Below are 13,241 nucleotides of genomic sequence, written 5' to 3' on the forward strand. Positions count from 1 at the left end.
GGTCAGTCAACTTCAAAGCTTGTGCTTTATGCTACACTCAGGAAAACAATTGCATGCTAGGCTTCCAGCCGTTTACGAAGGAGGTACATAAAGGGACTCCAAGGAGCACCCAGAGTACAAAATAGTCATGGTGTCTGGGGGTGGAATAATTTTTATTTTCCTGTTTTCCAAGGCTGTGCTTGGAGGAACTTTTTCCTAGTTGAAACCTTTTCATTAGGATGACATTTGAAATGAAAGGAGGAGACTAATTTTACCAATTACAAAGTGGTAGTTACATAAACAAATAAGACAAACCACCTTCTCAACAATAATGGGACAGGGAATGAGACTCTTTCCTTTTTCTGGAACTGACTTTTGTATATTCTCTCTGGGACTTGTCTGTGGTTCTGAAATAGGAACACCTTTCTGGCTGCCTTGTTTGGAGTGGTATGGCTTTTTTTGTTCTCCACCCAAGTAGGTAACTTACTGCAAAGGGCATTGTGTTTGCTAGGAAAGGAATCTATGTGGGAATCATACTACTTAACATTTTCCTGCCATTTCACCTCTTGTGTGCTGTTATCTCTTTTCTTTCTTTTCCTTTGCTGTTGTTCTTAAAACTGTCAACCAGTTTTGTTTTAAAATGAATTTTATTTTAAACAATCTCAAACATACAGGAATTGCAAGAACAGTATAAGAATTTTTTTCCTTTGAACCATTTGATAGTCAATTGACTACATGACATGTCATCCCACCCTGCTTAGACTCTGCTCACAACTACTGCATACTGCCTTCCTCATCCACTGGGTATGTACTGCTTGCACATAGGCCAGCAATGTGTGCAGTTGCCCTCCATGTGCCTGTGATCTGTGAATCCCCATACAACGCACCCTCTGCTGAGACAGTGCATCCCCACCCAGGTGGGTCCCCAGGTTCCCACAGCAGCTGCAGGGCAGCCCCCTCAACCCACTTATCCTGATTCCCCACTTTGATGCCAAGCTCCTCTTTTTGTGTGTGCCCTGAAAAGGAGCAGAATTTGCCATTGTGAATTAAGATTTGGCATAAAGATTACAGTATATAAGGCTGGTTATTTTTAAGAAACAGCAGACATAGAAGAAGCTCTGAAAAGCCAAGTGAGGTTTCCCTATTGTAAGAGATATTTATTTTTATAAGGGAAATCACTGTTTGTGCCAGGAAGAGGAGGATGACTAAAACCATAGAAACTCGTAGCAGTGGAGACTCACGCTTCAATCTGCATGACAGCTTCTCCCTCCTGTACTCTGCCCTGCCTGGCAGCCTCCCCTAACTTGCCTCCCCCCAACATCTTTCATCTTTAGCTGGAGGTGGTATTTAAGGGGATGGCTTAGGCCAGTTGCCCTGGGTGTCTCCCATGTAAACAGGAGGCACACATGTTAATAAACTTCTGTTTTCTCTCATTAATCCATCTTTTATTGTAGGGATATCCCAGCCAAAGAACCTTGAAGGGCAAAGGAAAAATAATTTTTTCCTCCCCTACACGCCCCCCTGCACCCTATGTCAGGCTGTCTCTCCACAGAGATGCTCTCCTCAGCAAGTGGTGGATCTCACATCCAGCGTGAACATCTCTTACAGGAAGCCCTCCTTGGCTCTGATACACCCTATGCCTGGCTCTCCCAAGGGATTAATTCTCCATCGTGTTCAGGCTAGTCACCCTGCCCTGGGCCACCACCAACCCATGACCATTGATGACCAATTTTCTCTGCCCTACTGGTTGGCTGTGAGACTGAATTGTTCTAGTAGGAAAGAGAAGAAGAAGAGGAAAAAGAGGCAGAGAAACATTGTCTTTCTTATCAGCCTATGGTATTGAGAAATATATATATTTGGTCCTTCAGATGACCGAAGCACATGTCCACATATATATTTGGTCTTCATCCAAGCCCTTGGTATGTCTTGAGCAATAAAGTAATGGGAACATCTTTTGTTATAGTATTTGGTCTCTTGTCCTCAGTTCCTGAAAAGGATGGGGTTGCTGGTTGCCAGGGGAACCGACCATGAATACAGGTTGGAACTTTCAGTCTCTACCTCTGATTTCTGGGGAGTGGAGAGGGGTTCAAGGCTGAATTAATCACCAGGGGCCGATGATTTGTCAATCATGCTTGCAGAATAAGGTCTCCATAAAAACCCAAAAAGAAGGAGTTCAGTGAGATTCCAAATTGCTAATCCAGATGCTTCCATGTGTCACTGTGCCAGGCTCCACCCTCTGCAAGGACAGAAATTCTTTTGTTAGGGTCCCCGCCCTCTGTGTCTCTTCATCTGGCTGTTGATTCACACCCTTTAATGTCCTTTATAATTAATCAGTTATCTAGTCGGTAAATTGGTTTCCTGAATCCTGTAAGCATCACTAGCAAATTAACTAATCCCAGGGAGGGGTCATGGGAACTTCCAGTTTATAGCCAGTTGGTCAGAGCACAGCTAACAACTTGGACCTTGATGGGCATCTGAAGTGGGGACAGTCTTGCAGACTGAGTTCTTAAGCTGTGGGATCTGAAGCTATCTCCTGGTAGATAGTGTCAGAATTGAATTGAATTCTAGGACACCCAGCTGGTGTCTGAGAATTGCTTGGTGGTGTGGGGAAAACCCCTCCACACATTGGAATTGAGTGCAGAACACGTAAAGGTCTAAATCTTACCATAATAAACCATGAGTCAACTCTGAAAGTTCTGTGCTTCTGATTCAGTTTATTTTGGAGACCATCTTTGGACATAGACTTGAAGGTCTGAGTGATCAAGAGCATCATTGGAAGGCACCAAGCTAGAAGTTGGTAGGCTGGTACCTGTTTTATCTTTAGTCCTTTGTATAAATGGGATGATAAATCAGATGCCTTTAATTAGAGTCCCTTTCTCTGCATATATAAAATAGAGATAGTTGTGAAAATGAAGTGAGGTAAGGCATTCTGAAATGGTTTGAAACTATAAAAGCATATGCAAATGTGATATTTTTACAAGGAAAATATTTTGTCAGCAAATATTAATGTAATGCAAATTTTTAGTAATCCAATGCTATTTTCTTTATGATTTACAAAATTGATTTGACTAAAGGATATCCCAATACACGGAGCTGAAAATGCATGCTGGGGCAACAGAATATGGTATGCCTAGGTGGGGATTGGAGTAACACGTGCTAGCTCTTGCTGAAACCAGAACTCCATAAGCTTATGGGAAAAACTTAAAAGAACTTTCAATTTAATTCAATTTGTATATGTATTGTTAGTTTCACTATAACCTTTGTAGAGGAAGATTCATCCTTCAATGACACTACATCCCCAAATTCACTTCTCTTTTATCTCCTCTGTGGAAATTTCCTGTGTACTGACACCATATATCAGCTTCTAGGACTCCCCTTTTCATTTCTGTTTACTGTCCAGAGGTATCTAATTGACTATCTCCTACTGCAACCAAAGAAGCCAACTAAATGGGATCTCGGCTGAACAGTCCTTTAATCCCAACACTTCCATTTACGCAAAAGGAATGAGCAAGAAGTTTTCCCATATATTATGAATAAAATCCCTCTTTGGCATTTTCATAAGAAATTCTAGTGCATATTTATATTTAAGTTGATTTTCATTTCTTTTTGGATACTCAAATAATGAATTAATAAGTGAAACCAAGCCAGTAAAGGATCTCAAACCTGCCAGCCCCATAAGGATTCTAACATTGTTCTGTTAAAGGGACTCGGCTTCATTTTTAAAAGATCCCAGAAAAACCTCAGAAAGAAATTCAATACCTTTCAAAAGAAGAAATAAGGTCAAAGGTTGGGGAAGGCAAAGTTAAGACATCCCCACGATCAAGAAAACAAAGATAGCACAAACATTGCAAGGAAGTGGTCAGTTCTAGCAGACAGTGGGGCAATGAGGTTGATTGCTAAGTGCCTTTACAAATGCTTGGTTATTTGGATGGGCAAAGTGTGAGTGCAAGGGGTTTTTTAGCTCAGTGGTAACTGCACAGGAAACTGAGCTAAGCTAATGAATGGGAAAAGGAACAGGCTCCCTACAGGATGACCCAAAGGGGGTCATGGTATGGCACATGTGGACGCAACGGCATCTGAAGAATGAGTCAGCCTCATGTAACTCACACATTCATTCCTTTAAGAAACAGTTACTGCATACATACAGGGTTGTCAGATGATTTAAATTAACAAACAGAACAAATTAACAAAAGAACAAACCTTGAATTCCAATGATGTGGAAAACTGATTGTTAGAGATGGTGGTTTGAACGCATATGTTTATCTCTGTCCTCTCTAAAGACCCCAGTAAAATAAAATTTATTTTAAAGCACAAACCCACATGGGCAAACAGAGAAGAGGACACAGTAGGGGAAATGAAGATGGGGGGCCAGTGGGTGACAGGGAACTGACCAAGCCTACTCAGAGAAGCTAAATTCTAAATTGGCAGTAGTGGAGAGGGAGTCATCCATTCATTGGGCACTGCGGACCCCCAGAAATGTTCAGGAGTTGGTGACCTTAGATCTAAGTGGGGTCACTCTAAAATGGGGGTGAATGGAAAATCAGGTTGAAAGTCTTTTTAAGAAGGAGTTGGACTCTCAGAGCCTGACAGTGGAGGACCTGCTCCTTCCCCACCTTTGCCCCGGGTGCAAGCTCACTCTCAAGAGCAGTGCTGCCCAGTACCGTAGCCACTAGACCCAGGTGGTTTCTCAGCAGTCAAAATGCGGCTCTTCTGAACTGGTGTGCAATAAACACCGGATTGGAAGACTTTGTACAATAAAATAAAATATAAAATGCACCTGGATATTTTAAAAAATATTGATTACATGTTAAAACAGTAATGCTTTGATACACTGAGTTAAATACAACATTATTAAAGTTCATCTTTCCTCTTTATTTTTATGTTTTTATATGACTGAGAAAATTTTTAAATACTTGTTTTATTAAAATGATTCAAATATAAATGACTCTCATAATATTTCTGTCAGACAGCGAGTGCTGCTCTAGAGAGTGTGACCCAATGGGGACTTGCGGATAAAAGCACAGCGGACTGGCGAGGGGGTGGGTTCCACACTGAAAACAGGGCGGCCAAGCAGAAGCTAACATGGAATACTGAGAACTCGGCCTCTTGTCTCACTCAGATCCCAGAATGCTGGCAGCAGGCCTCCCAGCATCCAGGGAGGAAAGCAGGCACTCGCCTCAGGAGAAGCGGACCCTGTAGCAGCCCCTGGTCCTCTCCCCTGGGTTCACATCTAGATACCCTGAGGGGTCCTGCCATCTCCTGCAATGTTCTTGAGGAAGATGCGCCTCTCAGCCTGTACATGCCAGCCAGAAATACGAGAGTAAGTGTCCCTGCAGTTGGATACAGAGCCCAGCTCCTTGGCTTTTCCACTGGGCAGCAACCCTGAGCTCCTGACCTACAATGACTTGCATTCCACACACCACGGGGCACCAGTTGCTCACCCTGGACTGGCCTCCTTCCTTCTCCACCTCCTACTAGGCTTTCTTGAGATCACCTGTGAAATAATTTGCCTGACCTGGGAAAATTTCCTTGTCTCTGGGTCTGCTTTGGGGGAATCTAGAATGCCAAAACCCCTAAAAGACAAATCCTGAGAGCAGCGGTACTTCAGGAAAACAGCGAAGCCACATCCTCTGCATGGAAATCTCACCCACAGTCTCAGAACTTTCTGGGACCTACTTTTAAATATGGGCAGAGAGCCCAAACTGTCAGAGAGACATTCAAGGGAGTCCTGTAATGATTCAGGAGCAAAACAAAAACTTTTTTTTTAATGACAATCTATACTATGACTCATTTTTTATGTCCTGCTTGTTCATGGAAGTAATATTGTGCCATAAGAATAATGCTATAAGCACAAAAAGGACACGTACATGTCTATGCTTGTCTCGCTAACAGAAAAGCTAAAAGAGTGGACTGTCTCCAAGCACCTGGCTACTCCCTGAGCACCCAGTAGATGCCACTCATTGAGTCAGGGGCTTAAAGCGAGTCCCTGATTCCAGTGAGGTACAGTCTAAGGGAGAAGGCTGATAAGAAGGAAAATGAGAAAGAGCAGGATAGAATAGAGTCTTCACAGCAGGCTAAGGGACCCTAAAAACAGGCTGTGGGGAGGGCAAGAGGAAACACTTGCTGAAGGTCAACTGGATGTGGCAGAAGGAAGGGTCTTCCCAGCAGAGAGAGCAGAGAAGGGGGTCCCATGCAGGAAACTGAAAATGGGCTGAGACAGCTGCATGTAAGGCTGTAAAGAGGAAAGTGTCCAGGACTGAGACAGAGGCAGGCAGGGCCTAGCTTGTCATGCCAAGGAGGAAGAGTGACCTGCAGGACACAGAGCGTCATTCAGGGCCTGGGGTGGCTCCACCTAAAGAGGAAGCATCTTCAGTGGTCTCCGTAGTCTTTCCTTCATGGCCAGATGGCCCCCTTCCCCTTCTCACAGTCTTTAGAGGGAATAGAAGCAACCAACCTCTGTATCTTTTGAAAGGGAAAATAGAGTTGTCCTCCCCTTCTGCCCTAGGTATGTTCCAAGACTACCAGTGGATGCCTGAAACAGCAGACAGTACCAAACCCTACATATACTATCTTCTCTCCTATATGTACATGCCTATGACAAAGTTTTTATAAATTTGGTACAGTAAGAGATTAATAGTAAAAACTAATAATAAGGTAGAACAATATACCATAATACGTTATGTGAATGTGCTCTCTGTCTCTCCAGGTATCCTATTATTCTGTCCTCACCTTCTTGTGATGATGTGAGATGGTAACATGCCTACGTGAGGAGACAAAGTGAGGGGATGATGCACACTCTGTGATGGAGCATTAGGCCGCCACTGACCTTCTAAGATGTGTCAGAAGGATCATCTGCTGCCAGGCTGGTTGACCCCAGGTAACTGAAACCTCAGCTAAGCGGGAACCAGTGTAGCTGGGCCTGTGGAACCAAGTGCAGGGGAGAGATGGGGCAGGGGCCTGGCAACACTGTGAAGGATGCTTTTTGTGCTTTAAGTAGCCCCCCCACCCCCAATCAGGAGTGCTATCTGTTTTTTGCTCAGCACCTCTGCTTGGCCCAGAGCCTCTCACCAAGTTGTTGAGGTGTAGGCCTTCCTCATTGTGAGACCCACTCTGTCTGGGTCCAGTCTGGCTAATGTAGGATTGTTCCCAAGTTACACAACATATGAAACCAGTTCCATGAGTTTCTGGAAAGCATTAAGAGTGAATCTGAGAGAAAGCATCCAGTCCCTCACATAGTGACAGGGAAGAGATCTGCTGACAGAGGTCTCCGGACACCCCTGAATCATCACACAGACGCAGGGCCTCTGGAAAGACACATGAAGGCAGAGAAGTAGCTGAGCTGGACAGAGCAAGGCAGCCTTTAAAACCATCTGCAGGCAACATGATAGGGCTTTCTGTCATTGCAGAGTGAAGGAATGGGGTGGCTGTTAGAATAATACTTAAATGACAAAAATAGGTTATGGTGGACAAAGATAGTCTATGAGTCACAGTTTGCCATCCCTGGTATAAAGTGAAAAAGAAACATGGGCTTTGGAGACAGATGTGAACCCAAATCCTAATTCTAATAACAACCAGGTATACAGTCTTATGAAGGCTACGTGGCTTCTCTAATCCTCATTTTTCTCGAATATACAATTGGAGAGAAATACCCACTTCCAGTAAAGAGACAAGGCTGAGGTGAGATTCTAAATATAAAGATCATAACACTATGCCTGACACATGTAGGCACCCAACAAATATTAGCCCTTCTTCTCTATGCCTTTCCTTGATCTGGCATTGCTTAACATGTGTGGTTGTCAATCAATACTTGTTGATCCCTTGATTGACTGAGTGACCAAATGTCAGATTGCAGAGAGACAGGGTGTGAGCCAAGACTTTTCTGGGGTCCCATGTTTCTTGGAGTGATGGGGTGGGATACATTTGAGATATTGTGTGAAGTTTGGAGGTCACTCAAGGGATGTGAGGAATTTCTGCCTCAGTTAGGACATCTTCAATGCAAGCAAAATAAGTTGACTGGCTAATTGAAGCAAAAAGGAAAATTTCTGGAAGAATATGGTGCAGCTCAGAAGCTCCATGAAAAGCCAGAGAATTAGATTTGGAATTGATGAGGCAGCTAAAGGAGCCTCAGACACAGGAATTTCACATTAGACTTGTCCTGGCTGCTGGAAAACTCTGTTTCTTTTATAATAAAGCATTTAGCTTAACATTCAAAATGCCATGGAAAATGTGGGTTGGATGAGGTTGGTTCTATGCCTGCCACTTTTAAGAGTGGAAATAGGAAGGATCTTGGGTGAGGATCCTTTAGGGACCCACTGACTTTCTTAGTGGGAGAGTTAACACTTGGTTGAGCAAAACTAGATTACAGCCATAGAAAATATTTATGAAGAAGAAGTTCTCAGACTCAACAAAGGGCATCTGATTGTTGGCTGGCCCCCTTGTGCATCTACCAAACATTTCCCAAAATTGGCACTGTTGGCATTCAGGCAGGATTCTTTGCTGTGGGGAGCTGTCTTGTGCTTGGTTAGTGGTGTCCTCATCCCTACCAAGTAGATGTCATTAGAAGTGCTCTCAAATCCCTGGGATTGGGGACAAAGCCACTCCAGGTGGAGATCTGAAGGGTTGCCCATATCCCAGGGATCCTCTGAATATCCTGTATGCCTGGTTTGGTCTCATGGAACTTGGACTTGATTGGCCTTGAGGATAGATTCAATTTAGTACTTGGGATCCACTTCAGCACTTGGGACCCAATTTAGTACTATAGGATCCTTAGCGGATCCTATATTATTGAACTTAAAAAATATTTTAACAGACATCTTAGTATGACATTTATGAAACATTCTTGGGTTCAGGTAAGGCTTGTCTCTGCCATGGTCTAGAGACGCAAAGGTGGATAAATGAATAAATGAATGAATAAAAATATGAATGGAAAGGGGAGAAAGATGCATTCAATCTTATTCTGTCTGAACAGTGGCTGTAATACTTCCTTCTCTTTGTTCCATCCCAACCCAGTGTGACCCTTCCCTTCTGATTTCTTTTGAGGAATTAACCTCTTCCTCTTCCACAGACCAAGCAGTCTCAGTGGGGCTGAAGCACTAGGTCTGCTTACCTACCAAGAAGCCCTGGTTCTGTCCCCCATAATTCTTCCTATACTGCCATACCTCCAAGGGGCATATGCCTCAGATTCAACCAGTGAGAACTTTTCTCACAGGAATTTGAGTGCAAAGAAAGAAGAGAGAAAGAAGAGGAATGGATCATTATAGGATGTTGGCTTTCAAAGGGTTTAGAGAGCATCTTCTCTGTCATCCTCGCTGCCTCCATGAGACAGATGGGGCTCAGCATCCTGACCATGAATTTCCTAAAGCTGCTCTGTCAGGAAGGAGTAAGGCTGATGTGGCCTTGGGGGAATGAAAGAGAAAAAAGAGATGGAGACAGGCAGAAGAGGAAGAGGGAAACCAGGCAAAAAGAAAGGTAATGTATTTCTCCCAATAGGCAGTGGTGTGGATGCACAGCTCCTAACCGAGGGCTGCGGCTTGCCCGCCAGACCTCTGGGTTCTGGAGGAAATGAGTCACTCAGGGACTTAGCTCACTGATGACCCTACCGTATGTCCTTTGGAAATCTGTGGGGCCGGACTTCTGGGCAACAGCTTTCCCTTTAAAACAATATCTACCATTAGTTCTATTTGTTATTAAGCTCTGTGTGCCGGGGCTGTTAGGTCATTACATAGATTTTCTCAGGATGTCTCCCCAAAACCAAGAAGACAGGTGACAGTATTGTCCTAGTTCTATAAATGAAGATGTTGAGGTTCAGAGAACTTAACTTGCCCAAGGGCAGATACAGGATTGAACCAAGATCTGGCAAACTGCAAGGCCTCTGACCACCACTGCCAGTGGAGGCTTTCCACCTGGAACTCAGTGCCTCTGGACCCTGGGGACCTGGAGGAGGGCGAATGAGGGTTCCACACATCCTAGTCTGGTTCAGACCCACTCAGATCTCTACGCCTTTGCCTTTTAAGCAGGGCTTCACTTTTTGAACGTGATTTTGATCTGGCTTTGGAAACGCAGCTGTCTCCTGATGAAACCATCCCACTCTCCATCTGGTGATGAACTTGTCTTTCATCTCCTCCTCCCTCCCTTGGCCTGCGGTCAGCAGGCTACTCGATAGCACCTTGGCGAGAGACTCAGTGGCTAAGGAAAGGAAAAGAAGGAAAACTTAGCTCCACTCTTGTTACCTGAAACCAGTGCCCACAAAGGGGGTTTTGTATTTCCCATGAATTTAAAATGTCCCTGTCAGTCATGCTACCAAATGTCCTGAGTTGGTGATCCAAAAGAATGCAATCATTGTGCAAGCAGGACAATTTATAAGGAGATACTTCACAGCCCAGAGTTATGCAGTAAAAACTCAACCCCAAGGAGCTAACTGCACAGCTGTATCTTTGCTGCCCTTGACTAGGGAGGTGGGTGGGGAGGCCTCTGAAAGCCCAAGGCCTTCAGGAGGTCAGAGTCATGCCATCCACTTTCTCTGTGGGTCCAAGGCATGCCCCCACTGACTCCATGCTGCTCCTTCATTCCCCAGCCTAGTTTGTCCCTCTGTATGCCATTTCCAGCACTGGTCGGGGAACGCATGAGCTGGGTTTTAAAACTGAGATGTCTGTATGCCAGAAAAGCAGCCACCAAGCTTTGATGAGCTTGGCCATTGGGGGGATGTCCTCTGGTGGGCTGAGTCATGAGCTTAGGAGGAAAAGGAAGCCATTCCCATCCAGAGAATTAACAGGTGTCTTTTCAAAACTTTCTCTTCCTTTTTCCTCTCTTCTCTTCTTTCCTTGTCTTTTTCCTTTCACTTCTTTCCCTTTTTTATGTTCTCCCACTGTTGTATAAGAAAACACTGGACTGGACTGCAATGCAGAGGTGCTGCGCAGCTTGGCTCCCACGCCGAGGGGCAATTCTCTTGTAGCGGTGGAGTGGATCCGTTTTATATCTGAGGTTGAGAGTGAAACAGGAAGATGAAGCTTCCTAATTTTGAATTAACTTCTTTTCTCAAGTTGTTATTCTTAGGAACTGTCAAAGTGAATTACATTTTCCAACCTCTTCTCACCTCCTCTTCTTTTTAACATTTCCTGGTGGGGGGTGGTGGTTATTCTTGTTTTCCTAACTTTTTGTCATGCAAAACCTCAAACAAAAGTAAAGAGAAGAGTACAGTGAATCCTCATACACTCTGGGAAAAGTTGAAGCTAGTAAAAATAAGGAAGTAAGTGAAATTAAATAACAAGCATGGAAGAAAACAAGATTCTCACTTTTGAATTCTCAATGAGAAAGACATCTCAGTGTTATATTGACATGTACATTAACAAGACTTTCACCATTTTGGGGGCTCCACCTCTGACCCAGCCCCTAAAATCTGCCTTTCTGATTTCTTCCTTGCCACAGGGATTCATGAATATACAAAGAGCTTGGAAGGAAGGCAAAGGAAACCTGAGATTTTAGCAAATCCTCCTAAATAGGTTTCCAGAAAAGCCAGCCGGCAGTCAGGTTGGTCACATCTTGATGAAGCTGCAGATAACCCTGATGAGAGACCATAGAGAGATGGGGCCAATTAGAGACAATGCGTCCACCTCCCCAGCCAGGGAGTCAAATCAGCCGCCAGCCAGGGAGACCGAATCTTCAGTGGTCCAGACTAGACTAGACTAGAGCTTCCTACACTTTAACACGCCCACAAACCACCTGGGGATCTTTTTAAGATGCACATTCTGAGTAAGCTCTTCTTTGAGGGGAACCTGAGAACCTGCATTTCTAACAAGCTCTCAGGCAGAACTGACTTCATGGCTGCAACCTGTGCAGGCACATGACATTCTATGCTCAAAAGGGACATGAGCTTAGTTTAATGCTCTCCTTGAGAGTCTTAATAATTCTCAACTTGCACCTGTGTTTTGTAAGTAAAGTCTGAATGGACTACATAGCCTGCTATGTAGAATGTAGTGCAGTAGGAATATGCATGTGCCCTGCTGCTCGCCACCCTATTTGCATGTAATGTTTGAGATGTGCCATGAGTTCAAAATTCTGGTGGGACCTCTGCACGTCTCAAAGTAAGTGCAGGGTGATGTGTTACGGCTGTGACTCAGGAAAGTTGGGGGCACTGGGAGCCTGGAAACCAGAACTTGCGATGGGCACAGAAAGAAGGAAATGACAATCTACAAGACATGAATGACCAAGGAACTCCATCGCATCGTTTCTGAGTTACTTTTCTACAGCAACCAACCACTTAGGCTAAAAAGGATGCCATAGAAGGAAAGCAAAGTTCCATTTCCTTTCAATACTTCCTTATTCATCAGGAAACAGAAGGCAGAGATTTTTGGTAGAATGTTCCTAAGAGGTAAAATAAAAACAATTGAGTTGTCTTATTCTAGTGTTTCCACTGTTCTGGTGGAACAAAATACATATGTGTGTGTAAGTTACAAAATACAAATGTGTAAATTTGATGATTCCACATGTGAGTTAATTTTCCCTTTAATACTAATGTTCCATGATAAAAGGATGAATGGCAAACCATACTTTCCATAAGCCATGGAAAATCTTAATGTTTCTTTACTTGGAATGACATTAAATAGCATATATAAAACACCACGACAAGTTGAGAGTGTGGGCCTGCCTGTGCCTTGGGATGAAGCAGATACTGTGGCTTCGGCACCAACTCAGGAAGCCCCATGCCAGGCCCATCTCTCTAGGGCCCTGGAGCCACCCTGGCATCGGCTAGCTGGACTCAGGGATCCTGAACCCAGGCTCTGAGCAAGTGGACTTAGGTTAGGCTCCAGGCTAGACCAAGGGCTGGCCTTCAAGGCTACAGCATGAATATACAATGAAAAAGCCACCAGAGCCATCTGACATACCAGTGCTACACTATATACTGAGACTGGTGGAGGAGTTAGGGACTTGTGGCTCCCCCTGACTCCCCAGGTTTCTTTTGCCTAGCTTCTGGATTATGGTCCTAGAAAAACACCCTTTAGCTCCCATGAGTGGGGCAGGCTTAGAAAGCCAGCCAGCCTAGAGTCTGGGATGACAAATTTCTGCTTTTAATAATCTATCCATTAATATTGCACACCCATGATGTCATTTGTCTTTCATATGCCTTGCAATTGTTTTGTTGAAAACTGGACATGATAAACTAGGTAAAAGAAATTGGCCTTTAGTGTGAGGGCTTATGCTCTCTGGCTAGGCGTAAGTCTGGGTTTATGCTTTGCTGTACCTACAGGTGTCGGAGGCTAACCTTC

This window comes from Manis javanica, chromosome 2, assembly GCF_040802235.1.
Source record: "Manis javanica isolate MJ-LG chromosome 2, MJ_LKY, whole genome shotgun sequence".
Classification (NCBI taxonomy): domain Eukaryota; kingdom Metazoa; phylum Chordata; class Mammalia; order Pholidota; family Manidae; genus Manis; species Manis javanica.